Below are 26,275 nucleotides of genomic sequence, written 5' to 3' on the forward strand. Positions count from 1 at the left end.
GGCCATTAGGGAGTTTTTGCAAAGAGAGAAAATTCGCAGAACATCTATGGAACAACCAGGCTAAGACAATGTGAAGGTTTCTGTAGTGTAGTGGTTATCACGTTCGCCTCACACGCGAAAGGTCCTCGGTTCGAAACCGAGCTGAAACAAAGCTTGCCTTTTAGCCTGAAACGAGTTGAGATCTGTTTAGGTAAAAGGTTACAAAATTTCCTTCCAAGATAATTCAAAGAAAGTGTAAACCTCAACTTCAGCCTTGCTTGGCTCCCCTGCTTTAATATTTGTAGGTATTATCACATTCGCCAGAACAGTGCACACAATTCAAAGCAATCCAAATGCCACTCATTCGATAAGTCGTGGTTTGAGTCGTACTGCAGTTTCAAAGCTACATCCAATAGAAGGATTCATCCTGTCCAATTCACCTCACAAGTGATATATGGGCAGTTTTGACGTGGCCAAAAGGGGTTTTCCCTTAAAAGTGTGGCTTAGAGAGAATATATACGGCATGATGTGTCAAAACTGCCGTCTTTCATCGGTGGCAAGTTTCTGTGGTGTAGTGGTAATCACGTTCGCTTTACACGCGAAAGGTCCTCGGTTCGAAACCGAGCAGAAACAATAGCCTGGTTTTGAAGCAAAGCAAGTCGAATGCCGTTCATTTGAAACGTAGCTGTATTTCAAATATCAGTATTTATAGAGTAATGGTCAAGTTCCACCAGTAAAAAGCTGAGCTTGCATCTTTTCCTTTAGGGTTAATGACATTCAGTGATTTAACCATACATGTGAAAGTTTGAAATTGGGCAGTAGCAGGTTGCCCCTTTAGAATTTAAGTGACATTGAAATGTAAAACATGATAAAATCTGTATGAAATAAGATGACAAAGGTGGATATATGTTTCCTTAAATCAGCGACTATTAGGTTCAACTAAAAAGCGAGAGGTCCTACTGTTGGAAGCCCATCAGGAAAGATGTGTGGTTTCTTACACAAAAGCAAGCCAAATGCCACTCATCTGAAAAGTCGTGGCTTGAGTCGTACAGCACTTTCAAAGTGACATTCGATGGTAGGTTTCAGCCTGTCCCATTCACCTCACAAGTGAAATATGGGCAGTTTTGAAGTGGCCAAAAGAGTTTTTCCCGCAAAGTGTGGCTCACAGAGAAAATATGTGGCAAAATCTGTCAAAACAGCAGAGTTTCGTGAAAGGCAGGTTTCTGTAGTGTAGTGGTTATCACGTTCGCCTAACACGCGAAAGGTCCTCGGTTCGAAACCGAGCAGAAACAACCCAAAGTTTTTACAAAAATGCGAGTCAAATGTCATTCATGGGATAAGTTTGTGCTTGTGTCTTGAAGTGCTTTCAGAGATACACGCAGGTGTAGATTTTAGGCCTTCACATTCACCTCGCACGTGAAAAACGATCGGTTCGAAAGTGGGTGAAAAACATCGGCCATTAGGGAGTTTTTGCAAAGAGAGAAAATTCGCAGAACATCTATGGAACAACCAGGCTAAGACAATGTGAAGGTTTCTGTAGTGTAGTGGTTATCACGTTCGCCTCACACGCGAAAGGTCCTCGGTTCGAAACCGAGCAGAAACAAAGCTTGCCTTTTAGCCTGAAACGAGTTGAGATCTGTTTAGGTAAAAGGTTACATAATTTCCTTCCAAGATAATTCAAAGAAAGTGTAAACCTCAACTTCAGCCTTGCTTGGCTCCCCTGCTTTAATTTTTGTAGGTATTATCACATTCGCCAGAACAGTGCACACAATTCAAAGCAATTCAAATGCCACTCATTCGATAAGTCGTGGCTTGAGTCGTACTGCAGTTTCAAAGCTACATCCAATAGAAGGATTCATCCTGTTCAATTCACCTCACAAGTGATATATGGGCAGTTTTGACGTGGCCAAAAGGGGTTTTCCTTTAAAAGTGTGGCTTAGAGAGAATATATACGGCATGATGTGTCAAAACAGCCGTCTTACATCAGTGGCAAGTTTCTGTAGTGTAGTGGTAATCACGTTCGCTTTACACGCGAAAGGTCCTCGGTTCGAAACCGAGCAGAAACAATAGCCTGGTTTTGAAGCAAAGCAAGTCGAATGCCGTTCATTTGAAACGTAGCTGTATTTCAAATATCAGTATTTATAGAGTAATGGTCAAGTTCCACCAGTAAAAAGCTGAGCTTGCATCTTTTCCTTTAGGGTTAATGACATTCAGTGATTTAACCATACATGTGAAAGTTTGAAATTGGGCAGTAGCAGGTTGCCCCTTTAGAATTTAAGTGACATTGAAATGTAAAACATGATAAAATCTGTATGAAATAAGATGACAAAGGTGGATATATGTTTCCTTAAATCAGCGACTATTAGGTTCAACTAAAAAGCGAGAGGTCCTACTGTTGGAAGCCCATCAGGAACGATGTGTGGTTTCTTACACAAAAGCAAGCCAAATGCCACTCATCTGAAAAGTCGTGGCTTGAGTCGTACAGCACTTTCAAAGTGACATTCGATGGTAGGTTTCAGCCTGTCCCATTCACCTCACAAGTGAAATATGGGCAGTTTTGAAGTGGCCAAAAGAGTTTTTCCCGCAAAGTGTGGCTCACAGAGAAAATATGTGGCAAAATCTGTCAAAACAGCAGAGTTTCATGAAAGGCAGGTTTCTGTAGTGTAGTGGTTATCACGTTCGCCTAACACGCGAAAGGTCCTCGGTTCGAAACCGAGCAGAAACAACCCAAAGTTTTTACAAAAATGCGAGTCAAATGTCATTCATGGGATAAGTTTGTGCTTGTGTCTTGAAGTGCTTTCAGAGATACACGCAGGTGTAGATTTTAGGCCTTCACATTCACCTCGCACGTGAAAAACGATCGGTTCGAAAGTGGGTGAAAAACATCGGCCATTAGGGAGTTTTTGCAAAGAGAGAAAATTCGCAGAACATCTATGGAACAACCAGGCTAACACAATGTGAAGGTTTCTGTAGTGTAGTGGTTATCACGTTCGCCTCACACGCGAAAGGTCCTCGGTTCGAAACCGAGCAGAAACAAAGCTTGCCTTTTAGCCTGAAACGAGTTGAGATCTGTTTAGGTAAAAGGTTACATAATTTCCTTCCAAGATAATTCAAAGAAAGTGTAAACCTCAACTTCAGCCTTGCTTGGCTCCCCTGCTTTAATTTTTGTAGGTATTATCACATTCGCCAGAACAGTGCACACAATTCAAAGCAATTCAAATGCCACTCATTCGATAAGTCGTGGCTTGAGTCGTACTGCAGTTTCAAAGCTACATCCAATAGAAGGATTCATCCTGTTCAATTCACCTCACAAGTGATATATGGGCAGTTTTGACGTGGCCAAAAGGGGTTTTCCTTTAAAAGTGTGGCTTAGAGAGAATATATACGGCATGATGTGTCAAAACAGCCGTCTTACATCAGTGGCAAGTTTCTGTAGTGTAGTGGTAATCACGTTCGCTTTACACGCGAAAGGTCCTCGGTTCGAAACCGAGCAGAAACAATAGCCTGGTTTTGAAGCAAAGCAAGTCGAATGCCGTTCATTTGAAACGTAGCTGTATTTCAAATATCAGTATTTATAGAGTAATGGTCAAGTTCCACCAGTAAAAGCTGAGCTTGCATCTTTTCCTGTTGTGTTAATGACATTCAGTGATTTAACCATACATGTGAAAGTTTGAAATTGGGCAGTAGCAGGTTGCCCCTTTAGATTTTAAGTGACATTGAAATGTAAAACATGATAAAATCTGTATGAAATAAGATGACAAAGGTGGATATATGTTTCCTTAAATCAGCGACTATTACGTTCAACTAAAAAGCGAGAGGTCCTACTGTTGGAAGCCCATCAGGAACGATGTGTGGTTTCTTACAAAAAAGCAAGCCAAATGCCACTCATCTGAAAAGTCGTGGCTTGAGTCGTACAGCACTTTCAAAGTGACATTCGATGGTAGGTTTCAGCCTGTCCCATTCACCTCACAAGTGAAATATGGGCAGTTTTGAAGTGGCCAAAAGAGTTTTTCCCGCAAAGTGTGGCTCACAGAGAAAATATGTGGCAAAATCTGTCAAAACAGCAGAGTTTCGTGAAAGGCAGGTTTCTGTAGTGTAGTGGTTATCACGTTCGCCTAACACGCGAAAGGTCCTCGGTTCGAAACCGAGCAGAAACAACCCAAAGTTTTTACAAAAATGCGAGTCAAATGTCATTCATGGGATAAGTTTGTGCTTGTGTCTTGAAGTGCTTTCAGAGATACACGCAGGTGTAGATTTTAGGCCTTCACATTCACCTCGCACGTGAAAAACGATCGGTTCGAAAGTGGGTGAAAAACATCGGCCATTAGGGAGTTTTTGCAAAGAGAGAAAATTCGCAGAACATCTATGGAACAACCAGGCTAAGACAATGTGAAGGTTTCTGTAGTGTAGTGGTTATCACGTTCGCCTCACACGCGAAAGGTCCTCGGTTCGAAACCGAGCTGAAACAAAGCTTGCCTTTTAGCCTGAAACGAGTTGAGATCTGTTTAGGTAAAAGGTTACATAATTTCCTTCCAAGATAATTCAAAGAAAGTGTAAACCTCAACTTCAGCCTTGCTTGGCTCCCCTGCTTTAATTTTTGTAGGTATTATCACATTCGCCAGAACAGTGCACACAATTCAAAGCAATTCAAATGCCACTCATTCGATAAGTCGTGGCTTGAGTCGTACTGCAGTTTCAAAGCTACATCCAATAGAAGGATTCATCCTGTTCAATTCACCTCACAAGTGATATATGGGCAGTTTTGACGTGGCCAAAAGGGGTTTTCCCTTAAAAGTGTGGCTTAGAGAGAATATATACGGCATGATGTGTCAAAACAGCCGTCTTTCATCGGTGGCAAGTTTCTGTGGTGTAGTGGTAATCACGTTCGCTTTACACGCGAAAGGTCCTCGGTTCGAAACCGAGCAGAAACAATAGCCTGGTTTTGAAGCAAAGCAAGTCGAATGCCGTTCATTTGAAACGTAGCTGTATTTCAAATATCAGTATTTATAGAGTAATGGTCAAGTTCCACCAGTAAAAGCTGAGCTTGCATCTTTTCCTGTTGTGTTAATGACATTCAGTGATTTAACCATACATGTGAAAGTTTGAAATTGGGCAGTAGCAGGTTGCCCCTTTAGATTTTAAGTGACATTGAAATGTAAAACATGATAAAATCTGTATGAAATAAGATGACAAAGGTGGATATATGTTTCCTTAAATCAGCGACTATTAGGTTCAACTAAAAAGCGAGAGGTCCTACTGTTGAAAGCCCATCAGGAACGATGTGTGGTTTCTTACACAAAAGCAAGCCAAATGCCACTCATCTGAAAAGTCGTGGCTTGAGTCGTACAGCACTTTCAAAGTTACATTCGATGGTAGGTTTCAGCCTGTCCCATTCACCTCACAAGTGAAATATGGGCAGTTTTGAAGTGGCCAAAAGAGTTTTTCCCGCAAAGTGTGGCTCATAGAGAAAATATGTGGCAAAATCTGTCAAAACAGCCGAGTTTCATGAAAGGCATGTTTCTGTAGTGTAGTGGTTATCACGTTCGCCTAACACGCGAAAGGTCCTCGGTTCGAAACCGAGCAGAAACAACCCAAAGTTTTTACAAAAATGCGAGTCAAATGTCATTCATGGGATGTGTTTGTGCTTGTGTCTTGAAGCGCTTCCAGAGATACACGCAGGTGTAGATTTTAGGCCTTCACATTCACCTCGCACGTGAAAAACGATCGGTTCGAAAGTGGGTGAAAAACATCGGCCATTAGGGAGTTTTTGCAAATAGAGAAAATGCGCAGAACATCTATGAAACAACCAGGCGAAGGCAATGTGAAGGTTTCTGTAGTGTAGTGGTTATCACGTTCGCCTCACACGCGAAAGGTCCTCGGTTCGAAACCGAGCAGAAACAAAGCTTGCCTTTTAGCCTGAAACGAGTTGAGATCTGTTTAGGTAAAAGTTTACATAATTTCCTTCCAAGATAATTCAAAGAAAGTGTAACCCTCAACTTCAGCCTTGCTTGGCTCCCCTGCTTTAAATTTTGTAGGTATTATCACATTCGCCAGAACAGTGCACACAATTCAAAGCAATCCAAATGCCACTCATTCGATAAGTCGTGGCTTGAGTCGTACTGCAGTTTCAAAGCTACATCCAATAGAAGGATTCATCCTGTCCAATTCACCTCACAAGTGATATATGGGCAGTTTTGACGTGGCCAAAAGGGGTTTTCCCTTAAAAGTGTGGCTTAGAGAAAATATATACGGCATGATGTGTCAAAACAGCCGTCTTTCATCGGTGGCAAGTTTCTGTAGTGTAGTGGTAATCACGTTCGCTTTACACGCGAAAGGTCCTCGGTTCGAAACCGAGCAGAAACAATAGCCTGGTTTTGAAGCAAAGCAAGTCGAATGCCGTTCATTTGAAACGTAGCTGTATTTCAAATATCAGTATTTATAGAGTAATGGTCAAGTTCCACCAGTAAAAAGCTGAGCTTGCATCTTTTCCTTTAGGGTTAATGACATTCAGTGATTTAACCATACATGTGAAAGTTTGAAATTGGGCAGTAGCAGGTTGCCCCTTTAGAATTTAAGTGACATTGAAATGTAAAACATGATAAAATCTGTATGAAATAAGATGACAAAGGTGGATATATGTTTCCTTAAATCAGCGACTATTAGGTTCAACTAAAAAGCGAGAGGTCCTACTGTTGGAAGCCCATCAGGAACGATGTGTGGTTTCTTACACAAAAGCAAGCCAAATGCCACTCATCTGAAAAGTCGTGGCTTGAGTCGTACAGCACTTTCAAAGTGACATTCGATGGTAGGTTTCAGCCTGTCCCATTCACCTCACAAGTGAAATATGGGCAGTTTTGAAGTGGCCAAAAGAGTTTTTCCCGCAAAGTGTGGCTCACAGAGAAAATATGTGGCAAAATCTGTCAAAACAGCAGAGTTTCGTGAAAGGCAGGTTTCTGTAGTGTAGTGGTTATCACGTTCGCCTAACACGCGAAAGGTCCTCGGTTCGAAACCGAGCAGAAACAACCCAAAGTTTTTACAAAAATGCGAGTCAAATGTCATTCATGGGATAAGTTTGTGCTTGTGTCTTGAAGTGCTTTCAGAGATACACGCAGGTGTAGATTTTAGGCCTTCACATTCACCTCGCACGTGAAAAACGATCGGTTCGAAAGTGGGTGAAAAACATCGGCCATTAGGGAGTTTTTGCAAAGAGAGAAAATTCGCAGAACATCTATGGAACAACCAGGCTAAGACAATGTGAAGGTTTCTGTAGTGTAGTGGTTATCACGTTCGCCTCACACGCGAAAGGTCCTCGGTTCGAAACCGAGCTGAAACAAAGCTTGCCTTATAGCCTGAAACGAGTTGAGATCTGTTTAGGTAAAAGGTTACATAATTTCCTTCCAAGAAAATTCAAAGAAAGTGTAAACCTCAACTTCAGCCTTGCTTGGCTCCCCTGCTTTAATATTTGTAGGTATTATCACATTCGCCAGAACAGTGCACACAATTCAAAGCAATCCAAATGCCACTCATTCGATAAGTCGTGGCTTGAGTCGTACTGCAGTTTCAAAGCTACATCCAATAGAAGGATTCATCCTGTCCAATTCACCTCACAAGTGATATATGGGCAGTTTTGACGTGGCCAAAAGGGGTTTTCCCTTAAAAGTGTGGCTTAGAGAGAATATATACGGCATGATGTGTCAAAACAGCCGTCTTTCATCGGTGGCAAGTTTCTGTGGTGTAGTGGTAATCACGTTCGCTTTACACGCGAAAGGTCCTCGGTTCGAAACCGAGCAGAAACAATAGCCTGGTTTTGAAGCAAAGCAAGTCGAATGCCGTTCATTTGAAACGTAGCTGTATTTCAAATATCAGTATTTATAGAGTAATGGTCAAGTTCCACCAGTAAAAAGCTGAGGTTGCATCTTTTCCTTTAGGGTTAATGACATTCAGTGATTTAACCATACATGTGAAAGTTTGAAATTGGGCAGTAGCAGGTTGCCCCTTTAGAATTTAAGTGACATTGAAATGTAAAACATGATAAAATCTGTATGAAATAAGATGACAAAGGTGGATATATGTTTCCTTAAATCAGCGACTATTAGGTTCAACTAAAAAGCGAGAGGTCCTACTGTTGGAAGCCCATCAGGAACGATGTGTGGTTTCTTACACAAAAGCAAGCCAAATGCCACTCATCTGAAAAGTCGTGGCTTGAGTCGTACAGCACTTTCAAAGTGACATTCGATGGTAGGTTTCAGCCTGTCCCATTCACCTCACAAGTGAAATATGGGCAGTTTTGAAGTGGCCAAAAGAGTTTTTCCCGCAAAGTGTGGCTCACAGAGAAAATATGTGGCAAAATCTGTCAAAACAGCAGAGTTTGTGAAAGGCAGGTTCTGTAGTGTAGTGGTTATCACGTTCGCCTAACACGCGAAAGGTCCTCGGTTCGAAACCGAGCAGAAGCAACCCAAAGTTTTTACAAAAATGCGAGTCAAATGTCATTCATGGGATAAGTTTGTGCTTGTGTCTTGAAGTGCTTTCAGAGATACACGCAGGTGTAGATTTTAGGCCTTCACATTCACCTCGCACGTGAAAAACGATCGGTTCGAAAGTGGGTGAAAAACATCGGCCATTAGGGAGTTTTTGCAAAGAGAGAAAATTCGCAGAACATCTATGGAACAACCAGGCTAAGACAATGTGAAGGTTTCTGTAGTGTAGTGGTTATCACGTTCGCCTCACACGCGAAAGGTCCTCGGTTCGAAACCGAGCAGAAACAAAGCTTGCCTTTTAGCCTGAAACGAGTTGAGATCTGTTTAGGTAAAAGGTTACATAATTTCCTTCCAAGATAATTCAAAGAAAGTGTAAACCTCAACTTCAGCCTTGCTTGGCTCCCCTGCTTTAATTTTTGTAGGTATTATCACATTCGCCAGAACAGTGCACACAATTCAAAGCAATTCAAATGCCACTCATTCGAAAAGTCGTGGCTTGAGTCGTACTGCAGTTTCAAAGCTACATCCAATAGAAGGATTCATCCTGTTCAATTCACCTCACAAGTGATATATGGGCAGTTTTGACGTGGCCAAAAGGGGTTTTCCTTTAAAAGTGTGGCTTAGAGAGAATATATACGGCATGATGTGTCAAAACAGCCGTCTTACATCAGTGGCAAGTTTCTGTACTGTAGTGGTAATCACGTTCGCTTTACACGCGAAAGGTCCTCGGTTCGAAACCGAGCAGAAACAATAGCCTGGTTTTGAAGCAAAGCAAGTCGAATGCCGTTCATTTGAAACGTAGCTGTATTTCAAATATCAGTATTTATAGAGTAATGGTCAAGTTCCACCAGTAAAAAGCTGAGCTTGCATCTTTTCCTTTAGGGTTAATGACATTCAGTGATATAACCATACATGTGAAAGTTTGAAATTGGGCAGTAGCAGGTTGCCCCTTTAGAATTTAAGTGACATTGAAATGTAAAACATGATAAAATCTGTATGAAATAAGATGACAAAGGTGGATATATGTTTCCTTAAATCAGCGACTATTAGGTTCAACTAAAAAGCGAGAGGTCCTACTGTTGGAAGCCCATCAGGAACGATGTGTGGTTTCTTACACAAAAGCAAGCCAAATGCCACTCATCTGAAAAGTCGTGGCTTGAGTCGTACAGCACTTTCAAAGTGACATTCGATGGTAGGTTTCAGCCTGTCCCATTCACCTCACAAGTGAAATATGGGCAGTTTTGAAGTGGCCAAAAGAGTTTTTCCCGCAAAGTGTGGCTCACAGAGAAAATATGTGGCAAAATCTGTCAAAACAGCAGAGTTTCGTGAAAGGCAGGTTTCTGTAGTGTAGTGGTTATCACGTTCGCCTAACACGCGAAAGGTCCTCGGTTCGAAACCGAGCAGAAACAACCCAAAGTTTTTACAAAAATGCGAGTCAAATGTCATTCATGGGATAAGTTTGTGCTTGTGTCTTGAAGTGCTTTCAGAGATACACGCAGGTGTAGATTTTAGGCCTTCACATTCACCTCGCACGTGAAAAACGATCGGTTCGAAAGTGGGTGAAAAACATCGGCCATTAGGGAGTTTTTGCAAAGAGAGAAAATTCGCAGAACATCTATGGAACAACCAGGCTAAGACAATGTGAAGGTTTCTGTAGTGTAGTGGTTATCACGTTCGCCTCACACGCGAAAGGTCCTCGGTTCGAAACCGAGCAGAAACAAAGCTTGCCTTTTAGCCTGAAACGAGTTGAGATCTGTTTAGGTAAAAGGTTACATAATTTCCTTCCAAGATAATTCAAAGAAAGTGTAAACCTCAACTTCAGCCTTGCTTGGCTCCCCTGCTTTAATTTTTGTAGGTATTATCACATTCGCCAGAACAGTGCACACAATTCAAAGCAATCCAAATGCCACTCATTCGATAAGTCGTGGCTTGAGTCGTACTGCAGTTTCAAAGCTACATCCAATAGAAGGATTCATCCTGTCCAATTCACCTCACAAGTGATATATGGGCAGTTTTGACGTGGCCAAAAGGGGTTTTCCCTTAAAAGTGTGGCTTAGAGAGAATATATACGGCATGATGTGTCAAAACAGCCGTCTTTCATCGGTGGCAAGTTTCTGTGGTGTAGTGGTAATCACGTTCGCTTTACACGCGAAAGGTCCTCGGTTCGAAACCGAGCAGAAACAATAGCCTGGTTTTGAAGCAAAGCAAGTCGAATGCCGTTCATTTGAAACGTAGCTGTATTTCAAATATCAGTATTTATAGAGTAATGGTCAAGTTCCACCAGTAAAAAGCTGAGCTTGCATCTTTTCCTTTAGGGTTAATGACATTCAGTGATTTAACCATACATGTGAAAGTTTGAAATTGGGCAGTAGCAGGTTGCCCCTTTAGAATTTAAGTGACATTGAAATGTAAAACATGATAAAATCTGTATGAAATAAGATGACAAAGGTGGATATATGTTTCCTTAAATCAGCGACTATTAGGTTCAACTAAAAAGCGAGAGGTCCTACTGTTGGAAGCCCATCAGGAACGATGTGTGGTTTCTTACACAAAAGCAAGCCAAATGCCACTCATCTGAAAAGTCGTGGCTTGAGTCGTACAGCACTTTCAAAGTGACATTCGATGGTAGGTTTCAGCCTGTCCCATTCACCTCACAAGTGAAATATGGGCAGTTTTGAAGTGGCCAAAAGAGTTTTTCCCGCAAAGTGTGGCTCACAGAGAAAATATGTGGCAAAATCTGTCAAAACAGCAGAGTTTCGTGAAAGGCAGGTTTCTGTAGTGTAGTGGTTATCACGTTCGCCTAACACGCGAAAGGTCCTCGGTTCGAAACCGAGCAGAAACAACCCAAAGTTTTTACAAAAATGCGAGTCAAATGTCATTCATGGGATAAGTTTGTGCTTGTGTCTTGAAGTGCTTTCAGAGATACACGCAGGTGTAGATTTTAGGCCTTCACATTCACCTCGCACGTGAAAAACGATCGGTTCGAAAGTGGGTGAAAAACATCGGCCATTAGGGAGTTTTTGCAAAGAGAGAAAATTCGCAGAACATCTATGGAACAACCAGGCTAAGACAATGTGAAGGTTTCTGTAGTGTAGTGGTTATCACGTTCGCCTCACACGCGAAAGGTCCTCTGTTCGAAACCGAGCAGAAACAATAGCCTGGTTTTGAAGCAAAGCAAGTCGAATGCCGTTCATTTGAAACGTAGCTGTATTTCAAATATCAGTATTTATAGAGTAATGGTCAAGTTCCACCAGTAAAAAGCTGAGCTTGCATCTTTTCCTTTAGGGTTAATGACATTCAGTGATTTAACCATACATGTGAAAGTTTGAAATTGGGCAGTAGCAGGTTGCCCCTTTAGAATTTAAGTGACATTGAAATGTAAAACATGATAAAATCTGTATGAAATAAGATGACAAAGGTGGATATATGTTTCCTTAAATCAGCGACTATTAGGTTCAACTAAAAAGCGAGAGGTCCTACTGTTGGAAGCCCATCAGGAACGATGTGTGGTTTCTTACACAAAAGCAAGCCAAATGCCACTCATCTGAAAAGTCGTGGCTTGAGTCGTACAGCACTTTCAAAGTGACATTCGATGGTAGGTTTCAGCCTGTCCCATTCACCTCACAAGTGAAATATGGGCAGTTTTGAAGTGGCCAAAAGAGTTTTTCCCGCAAAGTGTGGCTCACAGAGAAAATATGTGGCAAAATCTGTCAAAACAGCAGAGTTTCGTGAAAGGCAGGTTTCTGTAGTGTAGTGGTTATCACGTTCGCCTAACACGCGAAAGGTCCTCGGTTCGAAACCGAGCAGAAACAACCCAAAGTTTTTACAAAAATGCGAGTCAAATGTCATTCATGGGATAAGTTTGTGCTTGTGTCTTGAAGTGCTTTCAGAGATACACGCAGGTGTAGATTTTAGGCCTTCACATTCACCTCGCACGTGAAAAACGATCGGTTCGAAAGTGGGTGAAAAACATCGGCCATTAGGGAGTTTTTGCAAAGAGAGAAAATTCGCAGAACATCTATGGAACAACCAGGCTAAGAGAATGTGAAGGTTTCTGTAGTGTAGTGGTTATCACGTTCGCCTCACACGCGAAAGGTCCTCGGTTCGAAACCGAGCAGAAACAAAGCTTGCCTTTTAGCCTGAAACGAGTTGAGATCTGTTTAGGTAAAAGGTTACATAATTTCCTTCCAAGATAATTCAAAGAAAGTGTAAACCTCAACTTCAGCCTTGCTTGGCTCCCCTGCTTTAATTTTTGTAGGTATTATCACATTCGCCAGAACAGTGCACACAATTCAAAGCAATTCAAATGCCACTCATTCGATAAGTCGTGGCTTGAGTCGTACTGCAGTTTCAAAGCTACATCCAATAGAAGGATTCATCCTGTTCAATTCACCTCACAAGTGATATATGGGCAGTTTTGACGTGGCCAAAAGGGGTTTTCCTTTAAAAGTGTGGCTTAGAGAGAATATATACGGCATGATGTGTCAAAACAGCCGTCTTACATCAGTGGCAAGTTTCTGTAGTGTAGTGGTAATCACGTTCGCTTTACACGCGAAAGGTCCTCGGTTCGAAACCGAGCAGAAACAATAGCCTGGTTTTGAAGCAAAGCAAGTCGAATGCCGTTCATTTGAAACGTAGCTGTATTTCAAATATCAGTATTTATAGAGTAATGGTCAAGTTCCACCAGTAAAAGCTGAGCTTGCATCTTTTCCTGTTGTGTTAATGACATTCAGTGATTTAACCATACATGTGAAAGTTTGAAATTGGGCAGTAGCAGGTTGCCCCTTTAGATTTTAAGTGACATTGAAATGTAAAACATGATAAAATCTGTATGAAATAAGATGACAAAGGTGGATATATGTTTCCTTAAATCAGCGACTATTACGTTCAACTAAAAAGCGAGAGGTCCTACTGTTGGAAGCCCATCAGGAACGATGTGTGGTTTCTTACACAAAAGCAAGCCAAATGCCACTCATCTGAAAAGTCGTGGCTTGAGTCGTACAGCACTTTCAAAGTTACATTCGATGGTAGGTTTCAGCCTGTCCCATTCACCTCACAAGTGAAATATGGGCAGTTTTGAAGTGGCCAAAAGAGTTTTTCCCGCAAAGTGTGGCTCATAGAGAAAATATGTGGCAAAATCTGTCAAAACAGCCGAGTTTCGTGAAAGGCATGTTTCTGTAGTGTAGTGGTTATCACGTTCGCCTAACACGCGAAAGGTCATCGGTTCGAAACCGAGCAGAAACAACCCAAAGTTTTTACAAAAATGCGAGTCAAATGTCATTCATGGGATGTGTTTGTGCTTGTGTCTTGAAGCGCTTTCAGAGATACACGCAGGTGTAGATTTTAGGCCTTCACATTCACCTCGCACGTGAAAAACGATCGGTTCGAAAGTGGGTGAAAAACATCGGCCATTAGGGAGTTTTTGCAAAGAGAGAAAATGCGCAGAACATCTATGAAACAACCAGGCGAAGGCAATGTGAAGGTTTCTGTAGTGTAGTGGTTATCACGTTCGCCTCATACGCGAAAGGTCCTCGGTTCGAAACCGAGCAGAAACAAAGCTTGCCTTTTAGCCTGAAACGAGTTGAGATCTGTTTAGGTAAAAGTTTACATAATTTCCTTCCAAGATAATTCAAAGAAAGTGTAACCCTCAACTTCAGCCTTGCTTGGCTCCCCTGCTTTAATTTTTGTAGGTATTATCACATTCGCCAGAACAGTGCACACAATTCAAAGCAATCCAAATGCCACTCATTCGATAAGTCGTGGCTTGAGTCATACTGCAGTTTCAAAGCTACATCCAATAGAAGGATTCATCCTGTCCAATTCACCTCACAAGTGATATATGGGCAGTTTTGACGTGGCCAAAAGGGGTTTTCCCTTAAAAATGTGGCTTAGAGAGAATATATACGGCATGATGTGTCAAAACAGCCGTCTTTCATCGGTGGCAAGTTTCTGTGGTGTAGTGGTAATCACGTTCGCTTTACACGCGAAAGGTCCTCGGTTCGAAACCGAGCAGAAACAATAGCCTGGTTTTGAAGCAAAGCAAGTCGAATGCCGTTCATTTGAAACGTAGCTGTATTTCAAATATCAGTATTTATAGAGTAATGGTCAAGTTCCACCAGTAAAAAGCTGAGCTTGCATCTTTTCCTTTAGGGTTAATGACATTCAGTGATTTAACCATACATGTGAAAGTTTGAAATTGGGCAGTAGCAGGTTGCCCCTTTAGAATTTAAGTGACATTGAAATTGTAGGATTGAAAATATAGGGATTTGTAATATTAAAAATATAGGAATTTATTACTTCGTCACCATTTGTCACAACCCCCATTTCCATACTGTACCATCTGCATTCCTGTGCTTACAAAGACTATTGTTACAGCTGTTTGTTCAATACAGTGGGGGTTAAAGGTGTGGTCTTCTGATTGGTCAGTTTGAATGTATCATGTTAGGTTTGGTCACATGGTCAATGGATAGAGAATAAAGGTCTTGGTTTTCATGAGCTCTGGGCTTTTGCCTTTTGGCATTTGCCATTTGCTTTCTGCCCTCTGCTTTTCTTCTTTACCTGAGTTCTTGGGTTAGGCCTTTAGGCCAAGACTCCAGTTCTTAATGGTGATTCTCTTTCTTCTAAACTTTATTTCTTTCTCTGTTCTCTATCTTATCAGGTAATATCTCACATACATTGGAAACAGTTAATTGTTTGTATTAAGTACCATTTTAATGCATTTATAGTGTAACCATTTCAATTGTAACTAAGTCAGTACTGTTATTAAACCTTTTAATTAACAAATCTGTTGTTTAGTTTTGATTTAGTGTTAATACTTAAACGCTACATATTGCAATTCAATATATTTATATTCTAGCAATGCTCTCCCACATATTTTGCTATTATAACTGCACTTATTTCCGTCGTTGGTATAGGTTGCAGAAGGGTGAAAATTGACCAGAAATACACAGTTTTATAATATCTTGCTGTTAACATTTCTCAGTCATTTCGGTGTTCCTACAGACTGAACCACTCTAGTGAATCCACCCTTACAGTTTTGGTGCCGAAACCCGGAATCCCTTGCAGTGAGTTTTCTGAGTTTTACTTTGTTTGATCAACTGAATAAGGACTTTATCACAGTTTATCCTGTGAATGTGTTAAAGGCCTTCTGACCACACAGTGGGTAAGTCTGTTTTCATTGTTTCATGGCATGGTTAGTAAAATCCCCATTTGCATGAATTGTATGAAACAGAAATTAGAAGGACCTTAAATAGTCCTATTTTCATTGTACAGTTAGAGATTATTTCAGATTATCTCCTCAGGGATGGAAGGGATTAATTTAAGTAATGATATATTGTTTGCTTTATGGAGCGAGAAAGTTGAACCTACACTTTCTAAATTATATAAAAAGGGTTTGAATTACAATGCTACCACTGATGATATTCTTACATGGTGGCTCACAGTTGGTAGTGAACAAAGAAAATCCAAACATGCTGACACCATTGAGGCTTTAAATTTCATGACGTGCAAGCAGCTACGTAAAAATAATGGAATTTTTGAGTCAATCCTGAATGATAAAAGTGATGAATTAAGAACCAAAAACGCTGAATTACAAAAGTCAGAGGCAAAGATCCAAAATCTTCAAACTCAGATAGATCAACTATCATCTGAGCAGTTAGCCCTGGCTAAACAGTGTGAGAAGTATAAAGACATTATTGCAGATGTAAGGGCTAAACTAATAGTGCGAGAGACTAAGTATCCCCAAATGCTTAACAGCGATGGGACTAAAAAAGATGCTACTTGTACTAAAGAGAATGCATGTTCCAGAACCCAGAAAAGTGTTCCTATTTCAGTGATTGGGGTGATGCATCAACATGCTGAACCGCATGGTGTAAATGAAGCATTAGAGAGTCACAGACCTCCTGAAGCTCCAGGAGAACCAAGCTACAAACCCGGTGGCAAAATGAACAGGCTTTGTAATTCCTGTCATAAAATAGGCCATACAGAGGAGAAATGCTGGTCACTGGGCAGGGGCAGACCTCCACCTTATTATTTGAAATGTAGGAAATCACTTTCTAAGGGCAGATGTAAACAATCTGGTTTTGCTGGTAAAACTCTTTCTGAGTTGACTGCATTGTTCATGCAAGGACTTCAGCTGTTAACCTCACTTGCTAGTGGCTTAGCAGCCAGTTAGCATGTGTTTAGCATTCTCATAGATGATCCTGTTTGCATTTTCTGATTTGTAATTGCTTGTAATGCATTGTTGTTTCTATAGAACACAAATTGTAGTTGTTTGTTGTACTATATGTACACATAGGCTAATGAAGTAAATTTCTTATAACACTTGACTGTTTCCACTGTAAGTGTTTGACAAAACATTTAAGTGAGAGGTTGTTGAAGCTACACATTCTAGACCAGTTGTCTTGTGTTAATGGATTAACTTTTGCTCTTGAAATTGTCTACCAGTTTCAAGTTGTATGTGTTTCTATATTGAAAAGATTTGTCTCCTAAGTGGTAAACTCTGCTATTCCTTGTATAGCTGCAGTAAGACCCTAAAGAGGAGCACAAAAATGCCATGTGGCTACATTGTGTTATATAATTGCATTAATGAAAATGTTTTACCTCACAACAGGATCCAGTAGCACTTTTACCATGCTTCCTAACTAAAAATACTGGTGTGAGAAATTTACAGAGCCAGATTACAATCTCATACTTATAATATCAAACTGGCTCTCTGTTTTAACAACAGGACCAAATTTGCATCACAATTTTATCTTTCTCACCTTTGTTGCAGCATGGTATTCACACATAGCCTCAGTTAAATACAATCACATAGCAAACACAATTTGCTTCACATCAGTTATTATTTTAAACTGTCTGATGTCAAGCATCTGTTTTGGTTTCTTTTCAAAAAGTTTGATTAGTTTTATGTATCAAATCTTGATAAAGAGTTATTTTCTATGTGTAATAATTTCATAAATTTTGCTATTATTTTGACATTTAATTAGCTTTTTATGTAAGACATTTAAAACTATCATGTTCTTTGTTTTTATTTTGTTCATTTCATTTATAATGGTTACACTGGAAAATTAAGATCTTTAAATATCATGTGGTTACACTGAATATATTGTTGTTATTGCTTCTTATGACAAAGTGGTTTGTTAAAACTAACATTGGTTAAGTTTAAAAAGAAGCATTTCATTTACATGTTTCTAAAACCAATGCAAGAGCTTTTATTAGTTTTTCTTTTATTCTCACCTTGACCATGTTTTTATGTATTTGACAGGGATTTAAGGCTGAAGACCAATCTGACCATTTAAAAGTTGAGTAACAAATGCCATATGCTTTGCTGTATGTTGTGCCATTTGCTTAAATCACAGGATTCCTGCTGTTTTACATCTTGGGTGTTGCCTCAAAGAGAAGGACAAAAGTGAAACCCCCTTCAGGGCCTGTTCTTGTGAAAGTGTGAAGTATCGATGGAAATCTGCATAACTATGAAAGGTGCAGTTCTATTCGATGAAGCCTTTCATGCAGGGCTGAAAGGAGAAGGACGTCTTCAAGACTCATCAGCAACAAGTTTGGACAATATGTCTGAAGATGACAACTGCACACAATTGAAAGCATAATCTTATGAACTATGTCACCATGGGTCTTCTTACGTGTGGCCCACGGTGCCAAGGGCGGATTTGTAGGATTGAAAATATAGGGATTTGTAATATTAAAAATATAGGAATTTATTACTTCGTCACCATTTGTCACAACCCCCATTTCCATACTGTACCATCTGCATTCCTGTGCTTACAAAGACTATTGTTACAGCTGTTTGTTCAATACAGTGGGGGTTAAAGGTGTGGTCTTCTGATTGGTCAGTTTGAATGTATCATGTTAGGTTTGGTCACATGGTCCATGGATAGAGAATAAAGGTCTTGGTTTTCATGAGCTCTGGGCTTTTGCCTTTTGGCATTTGCCATTTGCTTTCTGCCCTCTGCTTTTCTTCTTTACCTGAGTTCTTGGGTTAGGCCTTTAGGCCAAGACTCCAGTTCTTAATGGTGATTCTCTTTCTTCTAAACTTTATTTCTTTCTCTGTTCTCTATCTTATCAGGTAATATCTCACATACATTGGAAACAGTTAATTGTTTGTATTAAGTACTATTTTAATGCATTTATAGTGTAACCATTTCAATTGTAACTAAGTCAGTACTGTTATTAAACCTTTTAATTAACAAATCTGTTGTTTAGTTTTGATTTAGTGTTAATACTTAAACGCTACATATTGCAATTCAATATATTTATATTCTAGCAATGCTCTCCCACATATTTTGCTATTATAACTGCACTTATTTCCGTCGTTGGTATAGGTTGCAGAAGGGTGAAAATTGACCAGAAATACACAGTTTTATAATATCTTGCTGTTAACATTTCTCAGTCATTTCGGTGTTCCTACAGACTGAACCACTGTAGTGAATCCACCCTTACAAAATGTAAAACATGATAAAATCTGTATGAAATAAGATGACAAAGGTGGATATATGTTTCCTTAAATCAGCGACTATTAGGTTCAACTAAAAAGCGAGAGGTCCTACTGTTGGAAGCCCATCAGGAACGATGTGTGGTTTCTTACACAAAAGCAAGCCAAATGCCACTCATCTGAAAAGTCGTGGCTTGAGTCGTACAGCACTTTCAAAGTTACATTCGATGGTAGGTTTCAGCCTGTCCCATTCACCTCACAAGTGAAATATGGGCAGTTTTGAAGTGGCCAAAAGAGTTTTTCCCGCAAAGTGTGGCTCATAGAGAAAATATGTGGCAAAATCTGTCAAAACAGCAGAGTTTCGTGAAAGGCAGGTTTCTGTAGTGTAGTGGTTATCACGTTCGCCTAACACGCGAAAGGTCCTCGGTTTGAAACCGAGCAGAAACAACCCAAAGTTTTTACAAAAATGCGAGTCAAATGTCATTCATGGGATAAGTTTGTGCTTGTGTCTTGAAGTGCTTTCAGAGATACACGCAGGTGTAGATTTTAGGCCTTCACATTCACCTCGCACGTGAAAAACGATCGGTTCGAAAGTGGGTGAAAAACATCGGCCATTAGGGAGTTTTTGCAAAGAGAGAAAATTCGCAGAACATCTATGGAACAACCAGGCTAAGCCAATGTGAAGGTTTCTGTAGTGTAGTGGTTATCACGTTCACCTCACACTCGAAAGGTCCTCGGTTCGAAACCGAGCAGAAACAAAGCTTGCCTTTTAGCCTGAAACGAGTTGAGATCTGTTTAGGTAAAAGGTTACATAATTTCCTTCCAAGATAATTCAAAGAAAGTGTAAACCTCAACTTCAGCCTTGCTTGGCTCCCCTGCTTTAATTTTTGTAGGTATTATCACATTCGCCAGAACAGTGCACACAATTCAAAGCAATTCAAATGCCACTCATTCGATAAGTCGTGGCTTGAGTCGTACTGCAGTTTCAAAGCTACATCCAATAGAAGGATTCATCCTGTTCAATTCACCTCACAAGTGATATATGGGCAGTTTTGACGTGGCCAAAAGGGGTTTTCCCTTAAAAGTGTGGCTTAGAGAGAATATATACGGCATGATGTGTCAAAACAGCCGTCTTTCATCGGTGGCAAGTTTCTGTGGTGTAGTGGTAATCACGTTCGCTTTACACGCGAAAGGTCCTCGGTTCGAAACCGAGCAGAAACAATAGCCTGGTTTTGAAGCAAAGCAAGTCGAATGCCGTTCATTTGAAACGTAGCTGTATTTCAAATATCAGTATTTATAGAGTAATGGTCAAGTTCCACCAGTAAAAGCTGAGCTTGCATCTTTTCCTGTTGTGTTAATGACATTCAGTGATTTAACCATACATGTGAAAGTTTGAAATTGGGCAGTAGCAGGTTGCCCCTTTAGATTTTAAGTGACATTGAAATGTAAAACATGATAAAATCTGTATGAAATAAGATGACAAAGGTGGATATATGTTTCCTTAAATCAGCGACTATTAGGTTCAACTAAAAAGCGAGAGGTCCTACTGTTGGAAGCCCATCAGGAACGATGTGTGGTTTCTTACACAAAAGCAAGCCAAATGCCACTCATCTGAAAAGTCGTGGCTTGAGTCGTACAGCACTTTCAAAGTTACATTCGATGGTAGGTTTCAGCCTGTCCCATTCACCTCACAAGTGAAATATGGGCAGTTTTGAAGTGGCCAAAAGAGTTTTTCCCGCAAAGTGTGGCTCATAGAGAAAATATGTGGCAAAATCTGTCAAAACAGCCGAGTTTCATGAAAGGCATGTTTCTGTAGTGTAGTGGTTATCACGTTCGCCTAACACGCGAAAGGTCCTCGGTTCGAAACCGAGCAGAAACAACCCAAAGTTTTTACAAAAATGCGAGTCAAATGTCATTCATGGGATGTGTTTGTGCTTGTGTCTTGAAGCGCTTCCAGAGATACACGCAGGTGTAGATTTTAGGCCTTCACATTCACCTCGCACGTGAAAAACGATCGGTTCGAAAGTGGGTGAAAAACATCGGCCATTAGGGAGTTTTTGCAAATAGAGAAAATGCGCAGAACATCTATGAAACAACCAGGCGAAGGCAATATGAAGGTTTCTGTAGTGTAGTGGTTATCACGTTCGCCTCACACGCGAAAGGTCCTCGGTTCGAAACCGAGCAGAAACAAAGCTTGCCTTTTAGCCTGAAACGAGTTGAGATCTGTTTAGGTAAAAGGTTACATAATTTCCTTCCAAGATAATTCAAAGAAAGTGTAAACCTCAACTTCAGCCTTGCTTGGCTCCCCTGCTTTAAATTTTGTAGGTATTATCACATTCGCCAGAACAGTGCACACAATTCAAAGCAATCCAAATGCCACTCATTCGATAAGTCGTGGCTTGAGTCGTACTGCAGTTTCAAAGCTACTTCCAATAGAAGGATTCATCCTGTTCAATTCACCTCACAAGTGATATATGGGCAGTTTTGACGTGGCCAAAAGGGGTTTTCCCTTAAAAGTGTGGCTTAGAGAGAATATATACGGCATGATGTGTCAAAACAGCTGTCTTTCATCGGTGGCAAGTTTCTGTGGTGTAGTGGTAATCACGTTCGCTTTACACGCGAAAGGTCCTCGGTTCGAAACCGAGCAGAAACAATAGCCTGGTTTTGAAGCAAAGCAAGTCGAATGCCGTTCATTTGAAACGTAGCTGTATTTCAAATATCAGTATTTATAGAGTAATGGTCAAGTTCCACCAGTAAAAAGCTGAGCTTGCATCTTTTCCTTTAGGGTTAGTGACATTCAGTGATTTAACCATACATGTGAAAGTTTGAAATTGGGCAGTAGCAGGTTGCCCCTTTAGAATTTAAGTGACATTGAAATGTAAAACATGATAAAATCTGTATGAAATAAGATGACAAAGGTGGATATATGTTTCCTTAAATCAGCGACTATTAGGTTCAACTAAAAAGCGAGAGGTCCTACTGTTGGAAGCCCATCAGGAACGATGTGTGGTTTCTTACACAAAAGCAAGCCAAATGCCACTCATCTGAAAAGTCGTGGCTTGAGTCGTACAGCACTTTCAAAGTGACATTCGATGGTAGGTTTCAGCCTGTCCCATTCACCTCACAAGTGAAATATGGGCAGTTTTGAAGTGGCCAAAAGAGTTTTTCCCGCAAAGTGTGGCTCACAGAGAAAATATGTGGCAAAATCTGTCAAAACAGCAGAGTTTCGTGAAAGGCAGGTTTCTGTAGTGTAGTGGTTATCACGTTCGCCTAACACGCGAAAGGTCCTCGGTTCGAAACCGAGCAGAAACAACCCAAAGTTTTTACAAAAATGCGAGTCAAATGTCATTCATGGGATAAGTTTGTGCTTGTGTCTTGAAGTGCTTTCAGAGATACACGCAGGTGTAGATTTTAGGCCTTCACATTCACCTCGCACGTGAAAAACGATCGGTTCGAAAGTGGGTGAAAAACATCGGCCATTAGGGAGTTTTTGCAAAGAGAGAAAATTCGCAGAACATCTATGGAACAACCAGGCTAAGACAATGTGAAGGTTTCTGTAGTGTAGTGGTTATCACGTTCGCCTCACACGCGAAAGGTCCTCGGTTCGAAACCGAGCAGAAACAATAGCCTGGTTTTGAAGCAAAGCAAGTCGAATGCCGTTCATTTGAAACGTAGCTGTATTTCAAATATCAGTATTTATAGAGTAATGGTCAAGTTCCACCAGTAAAAAGCTGAGCTTGCATCTTTTCCTTTAGGGTTAATGACATTCAGTGATTTAACCATACATGTGAAAGTTTGAAATTGGGCAGTAGCAGGTTGCCCCTTTAGAATTTAAGTGACATTGAAATGTAAAACATGATAAAATCTGTATGAAATAAGATGACAAAGGTGGATATATGTTTCCTTAAATCAGCGACTATTAGGTTCAACTAAAAAGCGAGAGGTCCTACTGTTGGACGCCCATCAGGAACGATGTGTGGTTTCTTACACAAAAGCAAGCCAAATGCCACTCATCTGAAAAGTCGTGGCTTGAGTCGTACAGCACTTTCAAAGTGACATTCGATGGTAGGTTTCAGCCTGTCCCATTCACCTCACAAGTGAAATATGGGCAGTTTTGAAGTGGCCAAAAGAGTTTTTCCCGCAAAGTGTGGCTCACAGAGAAAATATGTGGCAAAATCTGTCAAAACAGCAGAGTTTCGTGAAAGGCAGGTTTCTGTAGTGTAGTGGTTATCACGTTCGCCTAACACGCGAAAGGTCCTCGGTTCGAAACCGAGCAGAAACAACCCAAAGTTTTTACAAAAATGCGAGTCAAATGTCATTCATGGGATAAGTTTGTGCTTGTGTCTTGAAGTGCTTTCAGAGATACACGCAGGTGTAGATTTTAGGCCTTCACATTCACCTCGCACGTGAAAAACGATCGGTTCGAAAGTGGGTGAAAAACATCGGCCATTAGGGAGTTTTTGCAAAGAGAGAAAATTCGCAGAACATCTATGGAACAACCAGGCTAAGACAATGTGAAGGTTTCTGTAGTGTAGTGGTTATCACGTTCGCCTCACACGCGAAAGGTCCTCGGTTCGAAACCGAGCAGAAACAAAGCTTGCCTTTTAGCCTGAAACGAGTTGAGATCTGTTTAGGTAAAAGGTTACATAATTTCCTTCCAAGATAATTCAAAGAAAGTGTAAACCTCAACTTCAGCCTTGCTTGGCTCCCCTGCTTTAATTTTTGTAGGTATTATCACATTCGCCAGAACAGTGCACACAATTCAAAGCAATTCAAATGCCACTCATTCGATAAGTCGTGGCTTGAGTCGTACTGCAGTTTCAAAGCTACATCCAATAGAAGGATTCATCCTGTTCAATTCACCTCACAAGTGATATATGGGCAGTTTTGACGTGGCCAAAAGGGGTTTTCCTTTAAAAGTGTGGCTTAGAGAGAATATATACGGCATGATGTGTCAAAACAGCCGTCTTACATCAGTGGCAAGTTTCTGTAGTGTAGTGGTAATCACGTTCGCTTTACACGCGAAAGGTCCTCGGTTCGAAACCGAGCAGAAACAATAGCCTGGTTTTGAAGCAAAGCAAGTCGAATGCCGTTCATTTGAAACGTAGCTGTATTTCAAATATCAGTATTTATAGAGTAATGGTCAAGTTCCACCAGTAAAAGCTGAGCTTGCATCTTTTCCTGTTGTGTTAATGACATTCAGTGATTTAAACATACATGTGAAAGTTTGAAATTGGGCAGTAGCAGGTTGCCCCTTTAGATTTTAAGTGACATTGAAATGTAAAACATGATAAAATCTGTATGAAATAAGATGACAAAGGTGGATATATGTTTCCTTAAATCAGCGACTATTACGTTCAACTAAAAAGCGAGAGGTCCTACTGTTGGAAGCCCATCAGGAACGATGTGTGGTTTCTTACACAAAAGCAAGCCAAATGCCACTCATCTGAAAAGTCGTGGCTTGAGTCGTACAGCACTTTCAAAGTTACATTCGATGGTAGGTTTCAGCCTGTCCCATTCACCTCACAAGTGAAATATGGGCAGTTTTGAAGTGGCCAAAAGAGTTTTTCCCGCAAAGTGTGGCTCATAGAGAAAATATGTGGCAAAATCTGTCAAAACAGCCGAGTTTCGTGAAAGGCATGTTTCTGTAGTGTAGTGGTTATCACGTTCGCCTAACACGCGAAAGGTCATCGGTTCGAAACCGAGCAGAAACAACCCAAAGTTTTTACAAAAATGCGAGTCAAATGTCATTCATGGGATGTGTTTGTGCTTGTGTCTTGAAGCGCTTTCAGAGATACACGCAGGTGTAGATTTTAGGCCTTCACATTCACCTCGCACGTGAAAAACGATCGGTTCGAAAGTGGGTGAAAAACATCGGCCATTAGGGAGTTTTTGCAAAGAGAGAAAATGCGCAGAACATCTATGAAACAACCAGGCGAAGGCAATGTGAAGGTTTCTGTAGTGTAGTGGTTATCATGTTCGCCTCACACGCGAAAGGTCCTCGGTTCGAAACCGAGCAGAAACAAAGCTTGCCTTTTAGCCTGAAACGAGTTGAGATCTGTTTAGGTAAAAGTTTACATAATTTCCTTCCAAGATAATTCAAAGAAAGTGTAACCCTCAACTTCAGCCTTGCTTGGCTCCCCTGCTTTAATTTTTGTAGGTATTATCACATTCGCCAGAACAGTGCACACAATTCAAAGCAATCCAAATGCCACTCATTCGATAAGTCGTGGCTTGAGTCATACTGCAGTTTCAAAGCTACATCCAATAGAAGGATTCATCCTGTCCAATTCACCTCACAAGTGATATATGGGCAGTTTTGACGTGGCCAAAAGGGGTTTTCCCTTAAAAGTGTGGCTTAGAGAGAATATATACGGCATGATGTGTCAAAAAAGCCGTCTTTCATCGGTGGCAAGTTTCTGTGGTGTAGTGGTAATCACGTTCGCTTTACACGCGAAAGGTCCTCGGTTCGAAACCGAGCAGAAACAATAGCCTGGTTTTGAAGCAAAGCAAGTCGAATGCCGTTCATTTGAAACGTAGCTGTATTTCAAATATCAGTATTTATAGAGTAATGGTCAAGTTCCACCAGTAAAAAGCTGAGCTTGCATCTTTTCCTTTAGGGTTAATGACATTCAGTGATTTAACCATACATGTGAAAGTTTGAAATTGGGCAGTAGCAGGTTGCCCCTTTAGAATTTAAGTGACATTGAAATGTAAAACATGATAAAATCTGTATGAAATAAGATGACAAAGGTGGATATATGTTTCCTTAAATCAGCGACTATTAGGTTCAACTAAAAAGCGAGAGGTCCTACTGTTGGAAGCCCATCAGGAACGATGTGTGGTTTCTTACACAAAAGCAAGCCAAATGCCACTCATCTGAAAAGTCGTGGCTTGAGTCGTACAGCACTTTCAAAGTGACATTCGATGGTAGGTTTCAGCCTGTCCCATTCACCTCACAAGTGAAATATGGGCAGTTTTGAAGTGGCCAAAAGAGTTTTTCCCGCAAAGTGTGGCTCACAGAGAAAATATGTGGCAAAATCTGTCAAAACAGCAGAGTTTCATGAAAGGCAGGTTTCTGTAGTGTAGTGGTTATCACGTTCGCCTAACACGCGAAAGGTCCTCGGTTCGAAACCGAGCAGAAACAACCCAAAGTTTTTACAAAAATGCGAGTCAAATGTCATTCATGGGATAAGTTTGTGCTTGTGTCTTGAAGTGCTTTCAGAGATACACGCAGGTGTAGATTTTAGGCCTTCACATTCACCTCGCACGTGAAAAACGATCGGTTCGAAAGTGGGTGAAAAACATCGGCCATTAGGGAGTTTTTGCAAAGAGAGAAAATTCGCAGAACATCTATGGAACAACCAGGCTA

General features: G+C 40.7%; 46 non-coding genes across 46 annotated transcripts; all 46 read left to right on the forward strand.

The window, feature by feature from the left end:
- The first annotated feature begins 76 nt into the window (after positions 1–76).
- On the forward strand, positions 77–149 carry trnav-cac (transfer RNA valine (anticodon CAC)). The gene has a single exon. It is a non-coding gene; the product is annotated as a tRNA-Val (tRNA).
- A 390-nt stretch (positions 150–539) lies between these two features.
- Positions 540–612, forward strand: trnav-uac (transfer RNA valine (anticodon UAC)). Its single transcript has one exon. It is a non-coding gene; the product is annotated as a tRNA-Val (tRNA).
- Positions 613–1,198: 586 nt separating this feature from the next.
- Positions 1,199–1,271, forward strand: trnav-aac (transfer RNA valine (anticodon AAC)). Its single transcript has one exon. It is a non-coding gene; the product is annotated as a tRNA-Val (tRNA).
- Positions 1,272–1,509: 238 nt separating this feature from the next.
- On the forward strand, positions 1,510–1,582 carry trnav-cac (transfer RNA valine (anticodon CAC)). Its single transcript has one exon. It is a non-coding gene; the product is annotated as a tRNA-Val (tRNA).
- Positions 1,583–1,972: 390 nt separating this feature from the next.
- On the forward strand, positions 1,973–2,045 carry trnav-uac (transfer RNA valine (anticodon UAC)). The gene has a single exon. It is a non-coding gene; the product is annotated as a tRNA-Val (tRNA).
- A 586-nt stretch (positions 2,046–2,631) lies between these two features.
- On the forward strand, positions 2,632–2,704 carry trnav-aac (transfer RNA valine (anticodon AAC)). The gene has a single exon. It is a non-coding gene; the product is annotated as a tRNA-Val (tRNA).
- A 238-nt stretch (positions 2,705–2,942) lies between these two features.
- trnav-cac (transfer RNA valine (anticodon CAC)) lies at positions 2,943–3,015 on the forward strand. The gene has a single exon. It is a non-coding gene; the product is annotated as a tRNA-Val (tRNA).
- A 390-nt stretch (positions 3,016–3,405) lies between these two features.
- trnav-uac (transfer RNA valine (anticodon UAC)) lies at positions 3,406–3,478 on the forward strand. Its single transcript has one exon. It is a non-coding gene; the product is annotated as a tRNA-Val (tRNA).
- Positions 3,479–4,063: 585 nt separating this feature from the next.
- trnav-aac (transfer RNA valine (anticodon AAC)) lies at positions 4,064–4,136 on the forward strand. The gene has a single exon. It is a non-coding gene; the product is annotated as a tRNA-Val (tRNA).
- A 238-nt stretch (positions 4,137–4,374) lies between these two features.
- On the forward strand, positions 4,375–4,447 carry trnav-cac (transfer RNA valine (anticodon CAC)). The gene has a single exon. It is a non-coding gene; the product is annotated as a tRNA-Val (tRNA).
- Positions 4,448–4,837: 390 nt separating this feature from the next.
- Positions 4,838–4,910, forward strand: trnav-uac (transfer RNA valine (anticodon UAC)). The gene has a single exon. It is a non-coding gene; the product is annotated as a tRNA-Val (tRNA).
- Positions 4,911–5,495: 585 nt separating this feature from the next.
- Positions 5,496–5,568, forward strand: trnav-aac (transfer RNA valine (anticodon AAC)). The gene has a single exon. It is a non-coding gene; the product is annotated as a tRNA-Val (tRNA).
- Positions 5,569–5,806: 238 nt separating this feature from the next.
- Positions 5,807–5,879, forward strand: trnav-cac (transfer RNA valine (anticodon CAC)). The gene has a single exon. It is a non-coding gene; the product is annotated as a tRNA-Val (tRNA).
- Positions 5,880–6,269: 390 nt separating this feature from the next.
- On the forward strand, positions 6,270–6,342 carry trnav-uac (transfer RNA valine (anticodon UAC)). Its single transcript has one exon. It is a non-coding gene; the product is annotated as a tRNA-Val (tRNA).
- A 586-nt stretch (positions 6,343–6,928) lies between these two features.
- trnav-aac (transfer RNA valine (anticodon AAC)) lies at positions 6,929–7,001 on the forward strand. The gene has a single exon. It is a non-coding gene; the product is annotated as a tRNA-Val (tRNA).
- Positions 7,002–7,239: 238 nt separating this feature from the next.
- Positions 7,240–7,312, forward strand: trnav-cac (transfer RNA valine (anticodon CAC)). The gene has a single exon. It is a non-coding gene; the product is annotated as a tRNA-Val (tRNA).
- A 390-nt stretch (positions 7,313–7,702) lies between these two features.
- On the forward strand, positions 7,703–7,775 carry trnav-uac (transfer RNA valine (anticodon UAC)). Its single transcript has one exon. It is a non-coding gene; the product is annotated as a tRNA-Val (tRNA).
- Positions 7,776–8,359: 584 nt separating this feature from the next.
- Positions 8,360–8,432, forward strand: trnav-aac (transfer RNA valine (anticodon AAC)). The gene has a single exon. It is a non-coding gene; the product is annotated as a tRNA-Val (tRNA).
- A 238-nt stretch (positions 8,433–8,670) lies between these two features.
- trnav-cac (transfer RNA valine (anticodon CAC)) lies at positions 8,671–8,743 on the forward strand. The gene has a single exon. It is a non-coding gene; the product is annotated as a tRNA-Val (tRNA).
- Positions 8,744–9,133: 390 nt separating this feature from the next.
- On the forward strand, positions 9,134–9,206 carry trnav-uac (transfer RNA valine (anticodon UAC)). The gene has a single exon. It is a non-coding gene; the product is annotated as a tRNA-Val (tRNA).
- A 586-nt stretch (positions 9,207–9,792) lies between these two features.
- On the forward strand, positions 9,793–9,865 carry trnav-aac (transfer RNA valine (anticodon AAC)). Its single transcript has one exon. It is a non-coding gene; the product is annotated as a tRNA-Val (tRNA).
- A 238-nt stretch (positions 9,866–10,103) lies between these two features.
- On the forward strand, positions 10,104–10,176 carry trnav-cac (transfer RNA valine (anticodon CAC)). Its single transcript has one exon. It is a non-coding gene; the product is annotated as a tRNA-Val (tRNA).
- A 390-nt stretch (positions 10,177–10,566) lies between these two features.
- On the forward strand, positions 10,567–10,639 carry trnav-uac (transfer RNA valine (anticodon UAC)). The gene has a single exon. It is a non-coding gene; the product is annotated as a tRNA-Val (tRNA).
- A 586-nt stretch (positions 10,640–11,225) lies between these two features.
- Positions 11,226–11,298, forward strand: trnav-aac (transfer RNA valine (anticodon AAC)). Its single transcript has one exon. It is a non-coding gene; the product is annotated as a tRNA-Val (tRNA).
- Positions 11,299–11,536: 238 nt separating this feature from the next.
- Positions 11,537–11,609, forward strand: trnav-cac (transfer RNA valine (anticodon CAC)). Its single transcript has one exon. It is a non-coding gene; the product is annotated as a tRNA-Val (tRNA).
- Positions 11,610–12,195: 586 nt separating this feature from the next.
- On the forward strand, positions 12,196–12,268 carry trnav-aac (transfer RNA valine (anticodon AAC)). Its single transcript has one exon. It is a non-coding gene; the product is annotated as a tRNA-Val (tRNA).
- A 238-nt stretch (positions 12,269–12,506) lies between these two features.
- Positions 12,507–12,579, forward strand: trnav-cac (transfer RNA valine (anticodon CAC)). Its single transcript has one exon. It is a non-coding gene; the product is annotated as a tRNA-Val (tRNA).
- Positions 12,580–12,969: 390 nt separating this feature from the next.
- trnav-uac (transfer RNA valine (anticodon UAC)) lies at positions 12,970–13,042 on the forward strand. Its single transcript has one exon. It is a non-coding gene; the product is annotated as a tRNA-Val (tRNA).
- Positions 13,043–13,627: 585 nt separating this feature from the next.
- On the forward strand, positions 13,628–13,700 carry trnav-aac (transfer RNA valine (anticodon AAC)). Its single transcript has one exon. It is a non-coding gene; the product is annotated as a tRNA-Val (tRNA).
- Positions 13,701–13,938: 238 nt separating this feature from the next.
- On the forward strand, positions 13,939–14,011 carry trnam-cau (transfer RNA methionine (anticodon CAU)). The gene has a single exon. It is a non-coding gene; the product is annotated as a tRNA-Met (tRNA).
- A 390-nt stretch (positions 14,012–14,401) lies between these two features.
- Positions 14,402–14,474, forward strand: trnav-uac (transfer RNA valine (anticodon UAC)). The gene has a single exon. It is a non-coding gene; the product is annotated as a tRNA-Val (tRNA).
- A 4,803-nt stretch (positions 14,475–19,277) lies between these two features.
- trnav-aac (transfer RNA valine (anticodon AAC)) lies at positions 19,278–19,350 on the forward strand. The gene has a single exon. It is a non-coding gene; the product is annotated as a tRNA-Val (tRNA).
- Positions 19,351–19,588: 238 nt separating this feature from the next.
- trnav-cac (transfer RNA valine (anticodon CAC)) lies at positions 19,589–19,661 on the forward strand. The gene has a single exon. It is a non-coding gene; the product is annotated as a tRNA-Val (tRNA).
- Positions 19,662–20,051: 390 nt separating this feature from the next.
- On the forward strand, positions 20,052–20,124 carry trnav-uac (transfer RNA valine (anticodon UAC)). Its single transcript has one exon. It is a non-coding gene; the product is annotated as a tRNA-Val (tRNA).
- Positions 20,125–20,709: 585 nt separating this feature from the next.
- trnav-aac (transfer RNA valine (anticodon AAC)) lies at positions 20,710–20,782 on the forward strand. Its single transcript has one exon. It is a non-coding gene; the product is annotated as a tRNA-Val (tRNA).
- A 238-nt stretch (positions 20,783–21,020) lies between these two features.
- trnav-cac (transfer RNA valine (anticodon CAC)) lies at positions 21,021–21,093 on the forward strand. Its single transcript has one exon. It is a non-coding gene; the product is annotated as a tRNA-Val (tRNA).
- Positions 21,094–21,483: 390 nt separating this feature from the next.
- On the forward strand, positions 21,484–21,556 carry trnav-uac (transfer RNA valine (anticodon UAC)). Its single transcript has one exon. It is a non-coding gene; the product is annotated as a tRNA-Val (tRNA).
- Positions 21,557–22,142: 586 nt separating this feature from the next.
- On the forward strand, positions 22,143–22,215 carry trnav-aac (transfer RNA valine (anticodon AAC)). The gene has a single exon. It is a non-coding gene; the product is annotated as a tRNA-Val (tRNA).
- A 238-nt stretch (positions 22,216–22,453) lies between these two features.
- trnav-cac (transfer RNA valine (anticodon CAC)) lies at positions 22,454–22,526 on the forward strand. The gene has a single exon. It is a non-coding gene; the product is annotated as a tRNA-Val (tRNA).
- Positions 22,527–23,112: 586 nt separating this feature from the next.
- Positions 23,113–23,185, forward strand: trnav-aac (transfer RNA valine (anticodon AAC)). The gene has a single exon. It is a non-coding gene; the product is annotated as a tRNA-Val (tRNA).
- A 238-nt stretch (positions 23,186–23,423) lies between these two features.
- trnav-cac (transfer RNA valine (anticodon CAC)) lies at positions 23,424–23,496 on the forward strand. The gene has a single exon. It is a non-coding gene; the product is annotated as a tRNA-Val (tRNA).
- Positions 23,497–23,886: 390 nt separating this feature from the next.
- On the forward strand, positions 23,887–23,959 carry trnav-uac (transfer RNA valine (anticodon UAC)). Its single transcript has one exon. It is a non-coding gene; the product is annotated as a tRNA-Val (tRNA).
- Positions 23,960–24,544: 585 nt separating this feature from the next.
- Positions 24,545–24,617, forward strand: trnav-aac (transfer RNA valine (anticodon AAC)). The gene has a single exon. It is a non-coding gene; the product is annotated as a tRNA-Val (tRNA).
- Positions 24,618–24,855: 238 nt separating this feature from the next.
- Positions 24,856–24,928, forward strand: trnav-cac (transfer RNA valine (anticodon CAC)). Its single transcript has one exon. It is a non-coding gene; the product is annotated as a tRNA-Val (tRNA).
- A 390-nt stretch (positions 24,929–25,318) lies between these two features.
- Positions 25,319–25,391, forward strand: trnav-uac (transfer RNA valine (anticodon UAC)). The gene has a single exon. It is a non-coding gene; the product is annotated as a tRNA-Val (tRNA).
- A 586-nt stretch (positions 25,392–25,977) lies between these two features.
- trnav-aac (transfer RNA valine (anticodon AAC)) lies at positions 25,978–26,050 on the forward strand. Its single transcript has one exon. It is a non-coding gene; the product is annotated as a tRNA-Val (tRNA).
- Positions 26,051–26,275: the final 225 nt, after the last annotated feature.

Source organism: Paramisgurnus dabryanus, chromosome 14, assembly GCF_030506205.2.
Source record: "Paramisgurnus dabryanus chromosome 14, PD_genome_1.1, whole genome shotgun sequence".
NCBI lineage: Eukaryota > Metazoa > Chordata > Actinopteri > Cypriniformes > Cobitidae > Paramisgurnus > Paramisgurnus dabryanus.